The sequence below is a fragment of the Molossus molossus genome, unplaced genomic scaffold (assembly GCF_014108415.1).
Source record: "Molossus molossus isolate mMolMol1 unplaced genomic scaffold, mMolMol1.p scaffold_m16_p_2, whole genome shotgun sequence".
NCBI lineage: Eukaryota > Metazoa > Chordata > Mammalia > Chiroptera > Molossidae > Molossus > Molossus molossus.
The window spans coordinates 122,974,972-122,995,942 of NW_023425355.1; the positions used below are offsets into that span (position 1 = coordinate 122,974,972).

Below are 20,971 nucleotides of genomic sequence, written 5' to 3' on the forward strand. Positions count from 1 at the left end.
AGCATGTATCATAAATCAAAATGACTTACCCTTATGGACAGTATAGACTTAATCAATGCTAAATGGATACCAACCTTCTCCAAAAGGTTTTTTTGCTTGTTTGTTTATTATTTAATTATTTACTTACTTAACTTGTGAGTCTTTGTCCTTCTACCTCAGATACTTTTAAAATCTAATATTTAAAATGCTTATCAGCCCTGGTTGGTTTGGCTCAGCAGTTGGGGAGTCTACGCGCGGACTAAAGGGTCACAGGTTCGATTCCAGTCAAAGGCATGTACCTCAGTTGCAGGTTCACAGGTTCGATCCCTGGTCCTGATCCGGGTCATGTGGGAGACAACAAATAGATGGGTCTCTCTCACATCAAAGTCTCTCTCTCTCTCTTTCTCTTCCTTCCTCCCCCCTCCCTCCCACACTCTCTAAAAAAATCAATGGAAAAAATCCTCTGGTGAAGATTAACAAAAATAAATAAATAGATACAATGTTTATCAAAGTAATATACACTTACTTTTTCAAACCAAGTAGCGAGTGTGAACTACTGTATAATAAAAGGCAACATCAATGATCATCATTTATTATCATTTATGGAAAGACATTCTTTTTCCCATGATACTACTGTGACAAATTTTTAAGTCAAGTAAACTGTGTGTGGATCTGCTTCTGGATTCTCTCTGTTCTTACATTACATCTGTCCTTCAAAAACTACACTAGCTTAACAGCAGTCATTTTTTAGCAGCTTTATTGAGGTATAATTCATATACCACACAATTCACTCATTTTAAAGTGTACAGTTTAATGGTTTGGGTATATTTATTTTTAAATGTGGCAAAATATATATAACACATGTGATTTTAATGATTTTAAATGTATGGTTCAGTGTCATTTATTATATTCACAATGTGTAACCATCACCAGCATCTTTTTCCATAACTTTTTCATCACCCCAAAATGGAAATTCTGTAACCATTAAGCAATAATTCCCCATCCCCTACCCCTCCAACCCCCAACAAAGCAACCTCTAAACTACTTTCTGTCTCTCTAAATGTGCCTTTTCTTTATTTATTAAAAAAATGTAATGCTTTCCTGACCGATTTGGCTCAGTAGTTAGAGTGTCTGCTTGTGGACAAAAGGGTCGTGGGTTCGATTCCCCATGTACTATTCCATTGTGTAAATGTACCATGGCTTTTCTATCCACTCATCTGTTGATATTTCATATTAGTGGATGCATATATACTATTTATCTCTTCATGTCTAGATTATTTCACTTAACATAATGTTTTCAAGGCTTATCCATTTGTACCATGTATCAGAACTCCGTTCCTTTTTATGACTGAGTAATATTCCATTGTACCTATGTATACAAGTGTTTATTTTTATTTTTTAAATTGGGACCTAGTAATGTAAGCCTTCCAACTTCATTCTTCTTAGTCCAGATTGCCTTTACTATTTTTGGTTGTTTGGCTTACCAAATAAGTTTTAGAATCAACTTGTCAATTTTTATTCAAGCTTGCCAGGATGTTAATTGGAATTTTTTTGAATTTGTAGATCAATTAACATCTTTACAATATTGAGCTATCTAATCTTATATCCTTCCATTTATTTAAGTCTTCTATAATGCCTTTTTAATAATATTAAGTGGTTTTCAGTCCAGAGGACCTGCACATATTTTACTAGATTGAATCCCAGACTTATGACACTGTGATCCTGTTATAAATGGGATTCACTTTAAATTTTATTTTCTCTATGTTGCCGATAGACAAAATATAATAGATTTTTGTATATTAAGCACATATCCAGTGTCCTTGCTAAGTTAAATATTAATATTAATAGTTTATGGAATCTTTTATTTTCTCTATGCAATCATGTCATCAATAATGGCAGATTTTTTTGTTTCAATCCTTAAGATTTTAGTGTGTGTGTGTGTGTGGGGGGGGACTAGGACCTCCAACAATGTTTAATGGAAGTAGTGATAATTGGCTCCTTTCCTATCCCAGGTGGAAAGCTATCAGTAATTTATCATTAGATATGATGTTAATAGGATGTTTTTGTAGGTCCTCTTAATTAGACTAAGAAATTTCTTCTTATTCCTAGTTTATTGAGTTATTTCGAATAGATATTGAACAAATTAAAATGCTTCCTAAGCATTTATTAAAATGATTATATGATTTTTCTCCTTTGTATGAATGTGGTGAATTACAGCTATTTGTTTTGGAATGTGAAACTACTCTAGGATTACTGAATGAATACTACTGGTCATGATGTCCTGTATTTTTTATAGATCACTGGATTCAATTTTTAATATTTTGGTTAGGATTCTTATATTTTTGTTCATGACAGAAAATGGTCATTATATATATTTTGTAATATCCTCTTAAGTGTTGATAGCAATGTTGGAAACTAGTCTTATAAAATGAGTTGAGCCTGGCTGGTGTGGCTTAGTGGTTGAGCGTCCACCCATGCACCAAGAGGTCACTGGTTCGATTCCAGGTCAAGGCATATGCCCAGGTTGTGGTCCAAATCCCCAGTGGGAGGCATGCAGGAGACGGCCAATTGATGTTCTCTCTCATTGATATTTCTATCTTTCTCTCCCTCTCCCTCCTCTCTCTAAAATCAATAAAGGAAAAAAAAGTTAAACACTGTTTTTAAATTTTTTTTTAATGAGTTGAGAGGTATTTTTTGTTTTTGGAAAAAAATCATTAAAGATTGATACTATTTCTTCCCAAGATGTTTTGAACAATTCAATTGGAAAGCCTTCTGGGCATGGAATTATTTTTAATGGGAAAGTTTTTGATAAATTCCTGGTCAGGGCATATGCCCAGGTTGTGGGCCCGATCCCCAGTGGGGGCATGCAGGAGGCGGCCCATCGATGTTCTCTCTCAACCATGTTTCTCTCTCTCTCCCCCTCCCTCTCTCTCTAAAATCAATAAAAAAAAATTTTTTTTAAATAAAGCAGTAGCAAAGCCATACCCAGAAGATATAGCAGAACTGTAATTTTCATGTAATATTAAATGGCTTCTTTGGAAAAAATGACACAATTGCCTCTAAAGAATTGCTTGTTATTCATTAGCATCCAACAAAATTGGGAGGTATGAAGAAGTTATATTGAAAAAAAAGTTTCTGTGCATAGATGATTTGCAAAGAAAATAACAGAGAATTTATTTTGGATTGTGTCAAGTTATTTGTTATATTTTTAAATTGATGATGCTGAAGTTCTTGTAACAGGTCAGTTATGTGACTGATCAACAATTTATGAACTGGAAAATTAGCAATTTTTTTTACATTAAAATCAAAATGTGTGTTTAGATTACTGTAATTCAAGCAACCAGGTATTTGGAAGAAACAAAAACAACTTTTCTTTTTATATATCAACACTTTCTTTCAATGTGAATAATCAGAGCAAAATATTTTAAGGTGAATTTTTCCTACTGAAAATGTATATTTCTTGTTTTAATTATTTCAAAACATCCGTGTAATGATACATACACTTGCATATGGATGGAATCTGTTTTCTTAGCAATTAAATTTTGTAGCCACATAACAATACAAACAAAAGCATTTACATTGGAAGAGAACAAGGAGGAGAGGTGCCCAGAAATGTTTTACAGTATCTCAGTACATTTTAATATTAAAAATGGAACACAAAAATTATAATTCTAGAATATGTGAGAGAACTATCTAAAACAAACAGTAATAGCTTTGTGACTAGGAAACACGAGTTAAGGTTTTATCTGTTCTGCAACAGCATAAAAAGTAAAATATTTATGATAGAAAATTAAAACCAAGACTATGAATACTACATTGTGTAGACTTATATCACTAGATCATCTATAATATCTGTGTTCTATCCCTAAGTTATAATTTTAGTGCTGTGCTTTTGACACCAAATTTAGAATTTGGAACTTATTTATTAGCCATATTAAAAACTATTTCATTGTCTGTTTCAATATCTATGCCCCCCCATCCCTGTTGGTTTATTTAATTAATTAATTTATTTATTGTTTTTTTTTTATCCTCACCCAAGGACATTTTTGCATTTATCTTCAGATAGAGTGGGAGGGAGAGAGGGAGGAAAAGAGAGAGAGAAACATCAATGTGAGAGAGACACATCGAGCAGTTGCCTGTCACATGACCCCAACAAAGGCCAGGGACAAATCGCAACTGAGGTATGTGCCCTTACTGGGAACTGAACCCAGGACTCTCTAGTCTGCGGACTGATGCTCTAACTGCTGTGCCAAACCAGCCAGGGCCTTGTTGGTTTAAATTTAAGAATAGACAACAAATGATCAGTGCCGGATTTAGATAAGTACCCAAGTCAGTAGTTTTATTTTATATTTTAAATCCTCACCTGAGGATATTTTTTCTAGTTATCTTCAGGTAGAGTGGGAAGGAGGGAGAGAGAAACATCAATTGGTTGCCTCCCACAGGACCCCGACCAGGGCCGGGGATGAACCACAACTGAGGTACGTGCCCTTGGTCAGAATCGAACCCGTGACTCACTGGTCCGCAGGCCGATGTTCTGCCGCTGAGCCAAACTGGCCAAGGCCAAGTCAGTAGTTCAAACAAAAAAGTAAGGAAAGATGGTCATGGTGATCATCATTAATCCTCAAACACTGAGTCATTAGACAAGAAAAGGAATAATGAATTCCCTTCCCCTGTATTCTCCAGCCCCTCCTCCATTCAAACGCTAGAGTGGGTGGCATAATTGTACTAGTAGGTCATAGATGCTGAGATACAAATATGCCAATTCTTTAACACACAGGATCTAAGAAATGTTCTACTATCACATTCTCTGGTAGCAGGTGCCTTTCTCCATGACTAACTCTAATATGCTGTATCCCGCATATTTACCCAATTTACCAATTGCTTTGACACCTTTATATTGCATTTCTAAATAGGAAAAACAGCATTTAGGGTAAGATAGCTATTTCTTTAAAGGAGTGGTGGATCCTAATGGGTTCATTGTAAAACTATGTTAACTTGCCTTAGCCTGGATAGCCAGCCTTTCGTAATCCAGATGGGAAATGTTGCTTTGAAGCTAAATGCAGACCTTGGTTTCAATTTATGGCTATCTCCAGCTAAGGATCATGAAGTGATACCCTCATTTTTGTCTAATGCATAGCTTCACCTTTACAGTCTTTAACAATAATATCCTTGCCCTGGCCGGTTTGGCTCAGTGGTTGGAGCGTCAGCCTGCGGTACAGAGAGACCCGGGTTCGGTTCCCTCTAAGGGCATGTACCTCGGTTGCAGCTTGTCCCCGGCCCTGGTTGGTCGTGCGGGTGGCAGCCACTCGATGTGTCCCTTCACGTCGATGTTTCTCTCCCTCTCTCTCCCTTCCTCTCTCTCCCTCCCACTCTATCTGTACAAAAAATGGAAAAAATATCCTCGGGTGAGGATAAAAACAAACAAACAATATCCTTAAGATACACAAAATGGGAATATCATTAAAGCTAGCCTCTGTGTTTTTCTCTGAGTCTCGCTCTATGATTTTTATACAGATGTCTAACTCTGGGTTGTTTTTAATACTTATTACTCTTTATACTTATTTGTATTTTCTCTGAACTTGTGTGTGTGTGTGTGTGTGTGTGTGTGTGTGTATAGGGGATTCTCTCTCCCTTCCTACCTCTCCCCATCACTTTCACTCTCTTCCTTTTTCTCTGTTATGGGTGTCTTGGCCTGTGAATTGACGTCTTTCTACATCTATCATGAATCTACTTTCCTATATTCATATGTGTCAGTTTATTTTTCTGCCTGAGTAGTGGATACAACACATTGTCTCTTACTCTCTTTCTCTGACTCTTTAGCGTTTAATCCCTTTTTCATCTTTTCCTATCCTTGTCACTCCTGGTCCTCATTCTTCATTGTTCTTTTAACATATTGTGTGTAGGTATTTTTCAATTACCATCATTTAAAACCAAAATATGTTTTTATTGATTTGGGACGGGGAGAAAGAGAGATAGAAACATTGGTGTGAGAGGGAAGCATTGATTGGCTGCCTCCTGTACGCCCCGTGCTGGGGATCAAGCCTGCAACCTGGGCATGTGCCCTGACTGGGAATCGAACCAGGACCTCTCAGTCCATGAGACGTCACTCAATCCACTGAGCTGCACTGGCCTGACCAAAATATGCTGTTGTTGTTTTTTTAATACAGTTTATGTTCACTATTATTTTGTATTAGTTTCAGGTGTATAGCACAGTGGTCACACAATCATACACTTCACAGAGTTTCATCAAATTTTATTTTTGAATCATGTTGTATACTTGCCATACTTCATTGAAAATATGAAAAGAACCCTGGAGGGATTTGCTCAGTGGTTAGAGCGTTGGCCTGCGGTCTGGAAAGACCCGGGTTCGGTTCCCGCTAAGGGCACATACCTCGGTTGCAGTTTGTCCCCAGCCCTGATTGGGTCGTGTGGGTGGCAGCCACTCGATGTGTCCCTTCACGTCGATGTTTCTCTCTCTCTTCCCCTCTCTCTCTCTCTCTCTCTCTCTCTCTCTCTCTCTCTCTCTCCCTCCCTCCCTCCCACTCTATCTGAATAAAATATCAAAAAAATTCCTCAGGTGAGGATTTAAAAATAAATCAAAAAAGAAAATATGAAAAGATGCAACCTTTGCCTTGTAGACTCATAAGATTATACAGATGAAAGAAGCCCAGTGAAGCTAAATTACTCTCACATCTTCTAGATTAGAACACTGAGTCCTAGAAAGGTTCTATGACATATCTGAGAATACCCTATACGCTATTTAAATATAAAAGTTATTTCAAAATAGATAGTTTTTAAAAAAAAAAACTTTTTAGTGAAGCTCACGATTTTTCTGTAGATAATATGCTAGAAACAAAGAAAAACATGATTTCCCATTACATTACTCCTTTAAAGGTAAATACTGGGATTTCTTTTCATTTGATGAAACGGTATGAGAGTTTTTGCTTTGCTTTATGCCCTTTTTGGAAAACTGGATGGTATATTTTCAAGGGATTTTCCTGAGCCAATTTATTTAAATAAACCATTTGTGATTGTGTAGTACAGGAAAGAATATTTATGTTGTTTGAGAATATTAGTTATATATCTACCGTTTTTTGTATGTTAAGTAACTTTACAGATAGAATATATTGTACATTTTTATTAGTCATAATAAATATATTTTTATTTTGTTGAATACATTTTTGCATCATAATTTGTCATCTATTTGAAAATGGTAAATTACTATTTTAATTTGTAATTCCTAAACAGTATAAAATAGTGCATATAAAGACTGAAACATTTTACAAACACAAATAAAAAATTTTGCCGAGAAGTGAATTTCAGTTAAGTTCATCTTGATTTTTAAAAAGTCTGATCTATTTTATCTAGAAAAAAATTAGGTTTGAAAACAATATATATAGTAAAGTTTTAATAAAGAATAACTTTTGCACTATTGATAATAGTACAGGGATTTTTTGCAAACTGAACTACAAAATACATATTATGAAAGTAAAAATATAGTGAAATTCATATGCCAGACTATTTTCTTCAGTATGCAAGTGACTGTATCTAAATTTCCAGAAATCTGGTTCACTTTGTATTAACCTCTAATTATCTTACTTCTAAGTATTTATCTAAGGAGTAAACACTTTCTTTTTTTTATTGATTTTAGAGAGTGAGGAAAAGAGAGGGAGATAGAGATAGAAACCTCGATGAGAGAGAACATTGATTGGCCACCTCCTGCATGCCCTCCACTGGGGATCAGGCCCACAACCTGGGCATGTGCCCTGACCAGGAATCGAACCGGCATCCTCTTGGTGCATGGGTCGATGCTCAACCACTGAGCCACACCAGCCAAGCAGGAGTGAACACTTTAGATTTGTTCTTTTTATTTATGTAAGGTAAATAAACATTTGCCATATATTGCCAGTCATTATTCATTATTAGTCATTACTATAAATGTGGAGAATACAGATGAGAACATTAAATTAAGATAAAGCTTCACTTTTTTACTGAAAAAATGCACGTTTGCTCCAATAGGTTATTTTGCAGTCAAAGACTATACCTAATAGATTGTTCTAGTAGTGACCATCCAATACTTCCCTTACTGTGGATTACTTCTTTTTTTACTAAAATGAAGAATCTTTACAGGAAATACAAAAAAATGGTGTTTACCTATTTACTATTAAGGCATGCAGCCTGCTGTTTCTTGGACATCCATTATCTTGGAAGTTTCTTTTATGTATTTAATAATTACATCATAGCACTTATTCATTCATTAAATCATCCATTCACCAAACATTTAATGAGTGATCACTATGTGCCCCATGTCGTTCCTAGCATATCATAATCAGTTCCCACCCTTGCATTATTGAAAGGACCTTCAGAATTACATAGGGCTTGGAATTATACCTATTCATCTCTCAATTTGTAGTTGCTAAATAGTTTGAGGCTGAGATTTGGGGGGGTGGTAGTAATTAAAAGTTCATAACATATGAATCCTTGATTTTGCCTCTTATAATTTCCCATTGAAATGGGAATTATTACTACTCAGTTGTATGTCATGAATACATCTCAGATTGCTCTGACAGTCCTGGTTTTGCCTGTTATTCCATCATAATTTTTAAGAGCTTCCTGTTTTATTCTCATGAGTGTTCCACTTTAGAAGATTAAAATGATATATGTAAAGTCGCCCCACCCTGGCTGGTTTGGCTCAGCAGTTGGAGCGTCGGCCTGCGGACAGGGAGTCCCGGGTTCAGTTCCCGCTAAGGGCACGTACATCGGTTGCAGTTTGTCCCCGGCCCTGGTTGGGGTTGTGTGGGTGGCAACCACTCAATGTGTCTCTCTCGCATTGATGTCTCTCTCTCTCTCTTCCTCTCTTCCTCTCTCCCACTCTATCTGAAGATAAATGCAAAAATGTCGTCAGGTGAGGTTAAAAAAATAAATAAATAAAGTCGCCCCAGTTAGGAGAACAAACATCAGGTTCTCGGGGGTGAGCCTGGCCCAGTACTCAGTAACTACTGTTACCGTCACTGCTAATGTTCTTAGCAGCAGAACCCACACACTCTACTGCCTGATCCTTCAGTGAAGTTGAGAAATTTGGACTGTCCAAGAAACCTGGTTGCCATTACTACCAAATTAATCACCCTTTAATGACAGTAAGTTTATAATGATATGTGGTTTTTAATTTTCCAATCTATTGAAATGTCAAGAAGGTGGAGTAGACATCTTACAAATAAACAAAAATAAATAAACAGGAGTTGTGAGGAGGCCATTTATTATGGTGATTAGGAGTGAGATTTATGGATTATGGATTCTACCCATTACTAGCTCTGTGATCTTTTCCCTACCCTGTGCATACTTCAGTTATAACAGTCACAAAATTCAGAAGTAGAACATACTGTACAGGTTGTGGTGAAAATTCAATGAGACAGTGCATGGGAATTGCAAAACACAGCACCTGGCACATTGTAATTGGTCAAAAGTGTTACCTTGAATTTCAGAAATTGGGGATAATATTAAAATGGGAAAACAAAGACCAAGTCCAGCCGGTGTGGCTCAGTGGTTTAGCGTTGTTGACCCATGCACCAAGAGGTTGCTGGTTCGATTCCCGGTCAGGACACATGCCGAGGTCATGGGCCCAATACCCAGTGAGGAACATGCAGGAGGTGGCCAATCAGTGTTCTCACTCATCAATATTACTATCACTCTCTCCCTTTCCCTTGCTCTCTAAAAAAAAAAAAAAAAAAAAAAACAAACAAAAAAAAAATCAATAAAGGAAAAAAAAAATTAAATAAAACAAAGACCAAGCCCAAAATTTTTGCTGAGTCAATTTCTTTATTTTTATTGTGCTAAGAGCACCTGGCATGAGATCTACCCTCTTAACAAATCTTTAAATGTCCAACACAGTATTGTTATCTATAGGCAATATGTTGTATGGCGGATCTCCAGAAGGTTTTTATCTTGCATAGCTGAAACTCTATACCTATTGGGCAACTCCCATTTCCTTCTCACCCTTGCCCTGGTAACCACCAATGTACTCTGTTTGTATGGTTTTTTTAAGATTTTTTTTTTTATCCTCATCCAAGGACATTTTTCCATTTTTTGTACAGATAGAGTGGGAGGGAGAGAGAGGAAGAGAGAGAGAGGGAAACATCGATGTGAAAGGGACACATCGAGTGGCTGCCACCCGCAGGACCAACCAGGGCTGGGGACAAACTGCAACCGAGGTACATGCCCTTAGCGGGAACCGAACCCGGGTCTCTCCAGACCGCAGGCGGACGCTCCAACCGCTGAGCCAAACCGGCCAGGGCTGTTTGTATGGTTTTAACTATTTTATTTATTTTTATCCTCACGCGATGACTTTTTTTTTTTTTTTTTTTTTGCATTTATCTTCAGATAGAGCGGGATGGAGAGAGAAAGGAAGAGAGAGAGAAACATCGATGTGAGAGAGACACATCGACTGGCTGCCACCCACATGACCCCAACCAGGGCCGAGACAAACTGCAACTGAGGTACGTGCCCTTAGCGGGAACCGAACCCAGGACTCTCTGGTCCATGGGCCAATGCTCTAACCGCTGAGCCAAACCGGCCAGGGCTGATTTTGACTGTTTTAGATATAAGTGGAATTATGCAGTGTTTGTCCTCATGTGACTGGCTTTTTTCATTTAACATAATGTTCTCCAGGTAGATCTCTTTTCTTGCATATGGCAGGATTTCCTTATTTTTTAAGGATGAATAAATATTCAGTCTTAATCAAACAAGTTAGAAATATGGCACTTAGGAAGAAAGCTGAAATATGTGCCACTATTGTAAATCTAAGAGCTAAGAGAGAGACAGAGAATTAGAGGAACCACGACCACCAAATGAACCTAATGGAAGGTACAGAATGTTTTCAGACAGTGATCTCTCATTCTTCGATCTCATTATTCTCATTATCTGTGACCAACTAGCATGTCAGATAAAATGTGTTGGAAAATGATAGATTTTCCTCCTTGCATTGGCTGTGAAGTCCAAGTAGTCCATCGTTTTCAAACACCAACATTTTGACATGTGAAGCATAAGCATGATTTAAGATGACCTTTTTTAACCCTGAGCATGTTTACAATCAATGCACTCCCCTCACTTTAACTCAGAACTCCAGACAGAGTGTAAATGAATCTTTATCCCCCACCCCTTTCCCTTCCCTTTATTTTTGGTGTTGATTTCCCCCATTTTGGTGGAGTGACGAAGAACCATTTGTAGAAAGTTTCATTGAAGCCAGATGTTGCTTAATTAGGAAACCATAACCTAATACTAAATAACTTGTTCATTGTAATGCAATGCTATTTTTAAATTTTTTTAATCCTCACCCAAGGATATTTTTCCTTTTTACATCAGGAAGAGTGGGAGGGAGGGAAGGAACAAGGGAGGGGGGAGAGAGAGAAAAAAACACTGATGTGAAAGAGACACAGCGACTGGCTGCCTCCCGCACGACCCTGACGAGGGCCAGGACAAACCGCAACCGAGGTACGTGCCCTTGACCAAAATCGAACCCATGACTCATTGGTCTGTGGGCCAGTGCTCTAACTGCTAAGCCAAACCGGCCAGGGTTGTAATGCTATTTTTAAAAATATGAAGAAAAAAAATCCAGCAGGCATTGTAAAATAATGGCACTTGTACAACAGCTCATTTCCACATTAAAATTATATATATATATGTGTGTGTGTGTGTATATATATATATATATATATATATATATATATTACTGATAATGTGTACTAGGCATGACTCTATTCTTGGCAAACTTTCTTTCCTGTTCACAATGAATTTAAAATGAAGAAAAGTATAATGATGATAAAAAGGAGAAAAATTTCATAACTCTGACCTTTTTGAAGCAAGTCATTTATTAACACAAAGATGTTTGCCCTATAGTAAGGAATTTTAGAAACAAGAAGAAATGATACACTAAAAAGAGATGTTGCTAATGTAGAAAGTTGTTTCTTTTGTTCCTGAGTGCCTTGGCTTTGGAATGACTAGATTATATAATGTCAACCCTGACACCAGAGGGGTCGCCTTTCTCATAATCTAGACATCTTGAAATGGCATTAAATGGAGGCTTTCATATACTAACTCCTTGAACTGAGTTTGAATAACAAGTGAAGATTAAAGCTGTATTTAAGAACATAGATTATAAATTCTTACTTGGTTTCATTTATTACATTGCGTACAAAGCCAACATGTAAAGAAAAAAACAATTATAACAGTGCTATTTTTATAAAAGGTCAGAATCATACCAAAAATGAACTTTTCTGTCAAATCTTTATACTCATGCTGTAAAATGTGTGAGTTTATTCATGGACCTAAAAGAATTTTATACTAAATCCTGCCTACTCTATGCATGTCATCTGACCCCTAGTGCTTCAATCCCGAGAAAAGGGACACTGAATGCAGGCTTGGTTGATGTATTCCATTTTTGTCGTAGACCACCTGCCAGGGCTTATAACTGATCTGTAATAGGTTTCTTACCTTTTATTGTGTAGAAAATGGATTGATAGATTAGGCCTGGGGGCAGTGAACCGTGGAACCCCAGGTTTGCGGGAAAGAGTTTATCACCATTTGATGTTATTTCTGTCTCATGTCAGCCAAGAAGCATGAGCTAGATTATCCGAGAGTAAGCTGGATGCCAAAATCAGCATTCTCCTCATTTATCCACCTTGTAGTTCAGGGTAAGGCCACTGTATGGTCTCTGAAGGGACTGATAAGGGCCTGATGGACAAATTGTTGCTGCTGCCTTTTAATTTCCTTACTGGTAGAACTAATTACAAGACATTGAAGAGACCATTTCAGTATTCGTTGCTAGAGAAAATCAATCTGTTTTGCTATAGAAGTCAAAGTATGTGAACTGGATGGAATGGTGCAGTTATAATTTGTGAACAGTTTCAGTTATCACTGGGAAAAGTATAACCCATCTTTGGCATGGTTGGCTAAGTGTGGAGGAAAAGAGATAGACCAGGAAATGGGCCAGAAACTAAAGTCATCGCAAGGATATTTCATGAAAACTCCATTTGTCCTGATAGTTGCGATCTGTGGGCAATCTGTGACTGATGGTTATAACTTAAACACAGCCTAAAAATAAATGTCTTATGAAGGTGACACGTTCTACCTGTTCATGATGTGGGTTACAGCAACAGTTTGGGATAGGGCACTAATTCTTGGACTTAGACTTTCCTAAAAAAGGACAAGTCTGCAACGCGATCATGACTTAAATGACTGTTGTGAAGATTGCTTTTGTTTTTGCCATGACTGTCGCTACAAATTGTAGACCAATGCAGTGATCTCCTTGAAGCTGCTTTATTGTTTTGTCCATATCAGTGATGTGTACCCTTCTGCTGGAATCATTGATGATGCTGGGGAAGGGAGAGAGAGAAATTAGTTTTCAGGTGCTCTGTAGGTACTCATTCACTGGTGACAGATAATAGACAACCCAGAAAACAGGAACATTAATAGAAAGGACACTTTATGTTTAAGATTTTATAGGGTTTGAGAGCAGATGAAAAGAGTTTTAAAGCACTACTAAAATAACTGAGGAAGAGGTCATTCACGTCTTCAGTTGTTTATACTGACACTGGAATGCAATGTGGTCAAATGATCACTTCCATTTTGAGTAAAGAATCAGTTTTCCTAAGACACCCCTTTCCAATTTCTTACTCAGTTCATATGTGATTCCTTCTGAATGTGACCTCAAATACTATAATGGTTTGTGTGGTGACTGTCTCTGCCCTATCTTCCTGCCCTCAACACCTCATTTTAGTACCAGAAAGATCACTAAATTTGCAGTTAATAACTCAGTCCTGCCCTGGCCAGTTTTGCTCAGTGGTTAGAGCATTGGCTTGTGGACCAGAGAATCCCAGATTCTATTCCGACCGAGGCCACATACCTCAGTTGCAGTTCGTCCTCTGCCCCAGTTGGGGTCGTGCGGGTGGCAGCCGGTCAATGTGTCTTTCTCACATCAATGTTTCTCTCTCTCTCCCTCTCTCTTCCTCCCACTCTGACTGAAGATAAATGTAAAAATATCCTCAGGGGGGGATTAAAAAATAAAAATAAAAATAACTTAGTCCTATCATAGGTTCAGCACTCAGCAGCTCATAACTAAGGTGAATTTATTTAAATCTTTTTTTGCCTCCATTTCCTTATTTTTACAATGGTGGTGCATTATGAGACACGTTTGCTCATCCTCCAGGGTTTAGTAAGGAACTAAAAACCCAATGTATACTATAATACTTTGTTATGGAAAGCTAAACTGTGTCCCTGGCCAGTTTGGCTCAGCAATTAGGGCATCAGTCCACGGACCAGAGAGTCCCAGGTTTGGTTCCTGCTAAGGACATGTACCTCATTTGTGGTTCATCTCCGGTCCCAGTTGGGGTCGTGTGGGTAGCCACCAGTCAAAGTGTCTCTCTCGGATCAATGTTTCTCTCTCTCTCTTTCTCCCTCTCTTTCTTCCCCTCAGTCTGAGGATAAATGCAAAAATGTGCTCAGGTGAGGATAAAAAAAGAAAAGCTAAATTGTGGTTACTATTATAAGGTAGATATTGTAAATTCTAATACCAGTGATAAGGAAGAAGGGGTCTGACTGCTACGAGGTAGAGCAGCCTTTATCAACCTTAATGTGCACAAGAATCACGCAGGGATTTCATTGAAATGAGATTTCTAATTCAGTGGGTTTGGTGTAGGGTCTGAGAGTCTGCATTCCCAGCTTTCAGACGATGCCAGTACTCTAGGCCTTGGTCCACACTTTGATCAGTAAGGATATAAAGGATGTCAGGCAAGTATCTGCGTGTGAGTTGACTAAAAGTTCCATTCAGTGGAATATTCAGGCAGTATATGCTGAGATATTGGCGAGGCTTTTTCTAAAAACTTTTGTCTGTTGGTGTGTGTGGAATCCATCCATCCAATACCAGAGAGTACATATTCAACTTTGATAAAACACATGAGCACATTTGACTTATTTGTACCTTTAAAACAAAGCCCTTTTTGAGATTCATCACCCAGATATGCCTTTGTCTTACACCCTGTGCTCTCATCTACTCCAATGCCTTTCTTTCCTATGTTGTATATTGCAAGGGGCTGACCTCTGCCCTCCTTATTTCCCAGACTCCCTTGTCCATCAGCTTCTGGATAGATTTAGCTTCTGGGAGGTATTGGCAGGAGACTGGAGAGCAGGAAAAGGGGAGAAGTCAAGGTATTTCTTCCCCTCCTTGACTGCTTTGGGCAATAGCTGACATAGAATATGTAGCCAATAAATACTACCCGCTGCCCTGCCGGTGTGGCTCAGTAGTTGAGTACTGTCCCATGGACTGAAAGGTCCTGGTTCGATTCCCAGTCAGGGCACATGCCCAGGTGTGGGCTTGATCCCCTGTGGGGGGGCATGCAGGAGGCAGCTGATCGGTGTTTCTCACATCGATGTTTCTATCTCTCTCTCCCTTTCTCTTTTTTAAAAAAAATCAATGAAAACGTTAAAAAATAAATGATACTACATGCTATTAAGTATTTTAATAATGATCCTCTAAACTCCGTCCTTCAGTGATGACCTCCACTAGTTTGCTGTGAATTTCTGTACAGGTGCCTTTGCAAAGCATCAAGCCTGCCCCCAGTTATACATTCAAAACCAGCACTTTGAAGATTTAGGGCCCTGGTATTTTTTAAGAACCCTGAGCCAAGCCTTATTCCCATTTCTGGCCTTCCCTAGATATCAGTTATCTACTGTTACAAAAGTGTTAGGTAACAAACCCCCCAAAATGCACTAACTTGAAATGATAGCCGTTTATACTTGCACAGTCTGTAGGTCAGCTGGGCTGGTGTGCTGATTTAGCCAAAGCTCAGAGGATTTGACTAGGGCTCTCATGCATTTTCAGTCCACTGCTGGGTTGGCTGACATGAACTTTGGAAGGCAGGATTCACTGGGGCTGCATGTGACAGCCTAGCACACATTTCTTACTAGCTGTATGGTCTCTCTGTGCCTCAGTTTCCTCATCTGATTATAGGGGGGATGATGGACTAAATGAAATAAATGCATGTAAGCTTAGAGCTGTGCTTGGTACATAGTAAAACAGCAATAAGTATGTACTACTGTTAATTTTTTAAGTATTATTTCTAGAGAGATGAAAAGGCGAAATAGTTTTCCAGACAGTAACAAAACTCTGGAACAGTAATAACTATCATCTTCTACCTTCATCTATTTTCCCCTCGAGCCCTTCAGATGTGTCATGAGTATGTATGTTAGCTGTGTCGTGAAATCACCAACACATTCTTCTGCAATGCTGATTGATTCTAACAACAGCATCTACTAGTCCCAAAATCCCAGGCAAGCAAGCTTATACTTACTTGGGAGACGCTGAGGATTCAGCAAGGGCAAAATTTCCTTGGTAATTTGTTTCTAGTCCATGACTTTCAGACCCTGTGGAATACAGCTCTACATAGCTTCTAGTATTTTTTCCCACTGGTCATTGTCACTCAGGGTACCATCCCAGTGGGACTGCCCAGTATTCCTCCCATTCGTCCTGTGTTCTTCCTTGCCTGTCCTACACTGCCTGGTCCACTGAGTCCCTACCTTCTTCCATACACCACAAATCTCTGAATCTGACTCATCCTGTATACCCACGGGAAGCCCAGCAAGACCCATCTTGTCTTTCTGTAACCCTCAAGCCCCAGTGGTATTTCTCTTACCATGTTCATTACTCTCTACCTCATGTGGCAGGCGATTTGTATCATTCTGTGATTTCTTTATGCATCCATGCCAAGTGTGCAACAGACTGTCCAGAAAAAACTTCACTTAATCCTGTTTTGCAGTCTCCCTTCTCCCTGAGAGAGTTTGAGTCCTGGCCATGTGAGGTAGTGAAAGATAACATTTATTGATTGTTTACGGGGTGCCAGGTACTTTCTAAGGACCTCGCTTTGTTAGAAGGAAAATAACCTAACATCACCCACTGTCCATCTAGAACAAAGCTGAATTTCTTGCTAATCTGACACATACTAAAGGGTCAATAAATACTCACTGTTAAATTGATGGATGGTGGTTGATGTAGTGGTGGCGGCGGTGATGTTTATAGTGTGAGTAGAAAAATAAATTTTCCCAAAAAATCTGCATCCACATATTTAGGAAAAGATAGATATTCTGCCCTAATTTATGTGCCTTGAGAGGACACCTCTGGCACTACACTCCTAGGCAAATGCCACCATCTGTGTGATTTCCTTCCATTTGCCAATGTTGGCACAGCAGGTACTATTAGGTTAACCTTTCCTTTAACCAACACCCTCTTAATATAGTAAATACTTTGGCTGTTGTAAAGCTCTAATCCAAAAGTGTAAATTAAAAAATACGTCTCTTTCAGAATATAATGATTAAACTCTTACTGTATCATATGATATTCATTTATAAGACTATAGAATATGGCTATAGGTAATAGAAAAAGGAAAGAGGTGTATTATTTGTTAACATCAACAAAGAGATTTTATGATATAAGAGTAAGATATAAAATTAATTATATTAAAATAATATGAATTTTTACTTTCTGTGTTAGGTAACTGATTCCATGGATCTATTTAGTAGTAGTTTTTAAAAATATGTTTTTATAATTTTTTAGACAGAGACGAAGGGAGAGATAGAAACATCTATGTGAGAGAGAAACATCAATTGGCCACCTCTTGCATGCCCCCTAGTGGGGATCAAGTTCACAAACCCAGGTGTGTGTCCTGACTCGGAATCAAGCCAGCAACCTCTTGGTCTGTGGGACAATGCTCAACCACTGAGTCACACCAGCGGGTCTATTGTTTAGTACTCTTGATGCTACAAGTGACAGAAAAACTTGTCTTTAAATGATTTACATAATAAATGTCATCAGGGTTCTGGTTGTTTTTCTTCACAATTCTCTAGGTTCTGCCTTTCTGTCTTGACCTGTCAGTTAGTTTCATCTGGCTCCCCTTATGGGGACAAAAATTACCTGCAACTGTTTCAGGGCCTACTTGTGCAAAGGACCATATTCTTTCCCAAAGCATCCAAGAAGGTTCTCCTTGAAACTTATGAATCTGATTTAGGTGACATGCTCATTCCTGAGCTAAATCTGACCTCACTTCTGCAGAAGTGGTTAAATCTCAACCAAACTCTGCATTTGCAACACAGTGTAGGTGGATAGGTAGAAAGTTCTGGAAAGGAAAAAAGAGAGGAGGGAAGAAGGGTGGGAAGGAGGAAGGAAGGGGACGGATGAATTGTAAAAAGGTAACCAACTGATATTCATAACATTGTTTGGACCAGATTTTCTGACCAATTAATGGAACTGAGAAGTGATTATGACATTACATCAGCAGAACAGCCCAGCTGACCTATAGACTGTGCAAGTATAAATGGTTATCACTTCAAGCTAGTGAGTTTTAGCCCTGGCCGGTTTGGCTCAGCGATGAGAGCGTCGGCCCGTGGACCGGGTTCAGTTCCTGCTAAGGCACGTACCTCAGTTGCAGTTTGTTCCCGGCCCTGGTTAGGGTTATGAGGGTGGCAACCAATTGATGTGTCTCTCTCACATCAATGTTTCTCTCCCTCTCTGCCTCCCTCTCTCCTTCCTGCTTTGTCTGAAGATAAATGCAAAAATGTCCTCAGGTGAGGATAAAAAAAAAAAGTTTTAGGGAGTTTGTTACCTAACACTTTTGTAACAGTAGATAACTGATATCTAGGGGACGGCCAGAAAAGGGAGTAAGGCTTAGCTCAGAGTTTTTAAATAATATCATGGCTTTTCAAAGGTAAGCAGGTTGTAAAGATAATTCAAACAAAAATAATTTAAAAGACTATTTCAAATAGCAACAACACAAAGATAACTTGACTACAATATTATTCATGTTTATCATTGGTCTACTTAAAATTTGAGAATGGATGTGAGAAATGTAACTGTGTGCATGAAACTTGAGTGGTTTTATTGCTTCATCTGAATATGTATTTAGCCTCTTTTTCTGAATTTGAAACTTTAAAAGTAACTACTATTTCCCTGTAACTCATTAAAATATGGTATTCTCCTACATCTGCAATATTTTATGCTAAAAATTATACAATATCACCATCTTATTTCTATATCCTTTATATTTGCCTCTTATCATTTTATAAGGTTATGTATTAGTTTTCTATTGCTGCACAACAAATTACCACAAATGCAGTAGTGTAAAACAAAACACTAAAAAAAAATTCAATATATCTGTGGTTCAGGAACCTGGGCGCGGTTTGTTTATCTAGATTCTCTGCTACAGGGTCTTTCACAAAGTTCCATTTACATTGTCAGCCAGGTTGATTTCTCATCTGAAAACTCAACTGGCGTTGGATCTTCTTCCAAGCTTACACAGCGGTTGGCAAGATTCAATCAATTCCTTATGGGTTATTGGACTAAAGTCCTCGGTTTGTTGACTGAAGCCACCCTCCATTCCTTCGCAGATGTGACTCTCCAGCATGGCAGTTTGCCCCATCAGCACCAGAAAGAGAGAAAGACTATTAGCAAGACAGAAGTCATAACCTTAGGTAGCCTAAAGTGATACCTCACCATCTTTGCCATAGTCTATTCGGTGGAAGTAAGTCATAAGTCTTGCCTACTCTCCAGGGGAGGAGATTGTGCTGGGGCACATATACCAGGAGGTGGGAATGGGTGCCATCTGAGAGTCAGCCAACATAGATTCTTTCCCTCCACCAGTTGCATTTGAAAATGAAGCTAATTATTTAGAATTCTCCAAAAAAAAAAAAAATACGTTTTATATCCATATATGCACCACATTTTTTAGTACCTAAAATCTGTACTATAATCTGTGAAGAGCTCTGCCTGTAATGATGTTTTATTGCAAATAGAAATGTCAAAAAATGACAAAAGTACAACTATATTTAATGTAAATTTAAATGTACATTTTACTTATACAAGTAGAGATTTATACTCATATTTGCTTTCACTGTTAAAAGACCTTGCACGCATGTGTGTGTGTGTGTGTGTGTGTGTGTGTATTCCTCACTTGAGGACATTTTTGCATTTATCTTCAGATAGAGCAGAAGGGAGAGAGGGAGGAAGAGAGAGAGAGAAACATCCATGTGAGAGACACATCCATGTGAGAGACAGATAGGTTGTGTGGGGGCTACCACCCACACAACCCCAACCAGGGCCGGGGACAAACCGCAAATGAAGTACGTGCCCTTAGCGGGAACAGAACCCGGGTCTCTGGTCCTCAGGTCGACACTCTAACTGCTGAGCCAAACCGGCCAGGGCTATATTATTTTCAATAACCGGATTGCTACTTTGGAGTGGGGTTCCCTGGGGCAGTATTTATTGTGGCAGTGGTTCTTATCTTCCACGTTTTTCTGATGACCATTTCAATATATTTAACATGGCTGGTTTTATACTATTTCAAATGCTCTTGAGAGGAAAGTAATCAAAATAAGAGATTGCAAAGAATAATAAATATTTGTTTCAAACAAATAATTGGGATTGTATTTGAACAAAAAGTCAGACAAATCATCTACTTTTTCTTTTACATCTATGTTCAATGTGGTGGGCACTGCCTATCATATGGACACTAGAAATGTGGCTAATCCATGATGAGATGTGCTGTGAGTATAAAATACTCACCAGTTATTAAAACCATAGCATAAAAATAAAGAGATCACATCAGTAAGTTTTTATTTAATTTTCTTTTATTGATTAGAGAGAGAGAGATAGAAACATCAATGAGAGAGAACATCAACTGGCCGCCTCCTGCATGCCCCCCACTGGGGACCAGGTGCACAACCTGGGCATGTGCCCTGACTGGGAATCAAACCGGCGACTTCTTGGTACATGGGTTGATGCTCAACCACTGAACCACACCAGCTGGGCCACATCAATACGTTTTATATTGAATACAGGTTGAAATGATAGCAGTTTGGCTATATTAAATTAAAGAAATTATATTAAGTAAAATTAATTTTGCCTGTTTCTTTTTACTTTTTAAATATATACAAACGTCAAAATTACACATGTGGC

The 20,971-nt window shown here is 38.3% G+C and overlaps 1 protein-coding gene across 1 annotated transcript in view; it reads left to right on the plus strand.

Moving 5' to 3' along the window:
• Nucleotides 1–20,971, plus strand: part of DMD (dystrophin) — a 2,326,146-nt gene that overhangs the window by 1,458,229 nt on the left and 846,946 nt on the right. The window lies entirely within an intron of this gene.